This window comes from Etheostoma spectabile, chromosome 23 (assembly GCF_008692095.1).
Source record: "Etheostoma spectabile isolate EspeVRDwgs_2016 chromosome 23, UIUC_Espe_1.0, whole genome shotgun sequence".
NCBI lineage: Eukaryota > Metazoa > Chordata > Actinopteri > Perciformes > Percidae > Etheostoma > Etheostoma spectabile.
In genome coordinates, this window is record NC_045755.1 from 18,522,824 (window position 1) to 18,524,623 (window position 1,800).

A 1,800-nucleotide genomic window follows, 5' to 3' on the forward strand; every position below is an offset into this window, starting at 1 on the left:
AGCTACCAGAAGACTTACAACTTTCAGACAGGTTGCTCACATCACATACGTCTGTAAGCTCAGTTGGAGGCTGCGCAGTAACACTCAGCTTTCACCGGAAAAGAGGTTCTAATAGACTTCACTGGTCTCCGTTGAAAACAACAGTGTCCCATTGTCCATTTCTTATAGTTTCTATGGTGGGTTCTACACACAGGCTGAAGGGTGTTTTTGTGTTGTATCTGACGCTACTGCCCAAGTGTCTATGTTTTACCAGTGCAATTGTTACTGCTGGTTGGCCCATTGCCAATTTTCTAATTCACACTAAAAATAACTTGATTTACACTGAGGATTTTCATTGTACTTTGAATGTAAATAAGTTGCCAGAGTTTAATAAAAAAAGCATCAAAATAGAGCTTGTTCATAAAAGTGCCAGGGGAAGATCCCCAATCCCCTTATGTCCTACAAATCCCCCTGCATACACCAGACCTCAGTTAATTAGAAAATAAAGAATTTAAAAGAAAAATAAATCTTTTTTTTTTAAAGTCTTTATTCATTTTATCTGATAGATATCATTAGTGTTTGCCCCTGGTGTCCTCTCCTTTTGCAAAAGTGGCAAAGCAAGTTGGGTATCTGTGTTAGTCCTTTGACCTACTCCAATTATTATGCGGTAGGGACATGAAATTTGGCAATAACCTTATCATTTAAAAAGACAATATGAATGCAAAGGTGTCCGAAAAGCACATGCAAAGCCTCATGTCTGTTAGTCTTGGCTCGCAGGAGAATTTCCAGTTCAGTGGTTGGTTTTACCAATGAGAAGAATGAAGATGCCTCCATGATTCAACTTTGACATACACCTGATCCACTCAACATAATCTGATCTTAACTATTAAGCAAAATAATTCATAATTTCTGTTTTTTTTTAAACAAAAGACGTAATTATTGTCGTGGAAGTTTCTTGTACAGCGAGAGAGGAATTTGTTGGAAGAGAGGCTTTGTTGAAACAAAATAAACACTGTCTGCAAACTGAATCAAGGTTTGGTCTTCGGCGAAGTTTTAATTGTTTTGTGCAGAGAACAATCAAATGACAAGAACGGTTTTCACAGTAGTATCCTGCCTTATACGCCGTTCCCCCTAGAGAAAAGACTACCTTGTTTAGAAAACCGTCTAATCTGAGCATGACAATTAATCTTCCCAGGCAGACAAGTTGGAGCTGTTACGTCTTTCTGAATCTGCCCTTTGTGTGTCAAGTTTCTTTATCTGTCATTCCATCTTAGCTGAAAAAAGACCATCCTGTCTCTCTAGATCGGTCTATGGCCCTGACCTAGGACCTGGGACCTGGTAGAATAAACATTTCTCCTGAGACAACTGTTTTATGACATTTGTCCTTAGGGGAAAAATGCAAATTACATTTCAGTATAATCTTTTCACATGAATTAGGTTTGTTGACCAATGTTGACCAAGAATTATTGTAAAAGGTATTATTAGACCAACAGAAGTTAGTGTTAGTGGTGCACCAAATCTTCAAATGTATCAGGAAAAAGCGACAAAAACAATGGAAGAAGCACAAAAAAAAAGTTCATTTTCAATTTCTACCCGGAAAGACAACAAATTCCTGGTAAACGGGAAGAAACATTAGGGTTAAAATTGATGTCTGAGAGTGGGTGAGGGGAGACCGATTCATTTGGTAACAATTTTGTTGACACATATGAGTTTAACCCGGTTAGTGACAGAGAGCGTGCCGAAGAAACAGGTGGCAAACAGTAAAGCAGGATGGGCTGGACAATACTCTGGAACAACAGTAGGGGAGATTTGGGGAGGGGG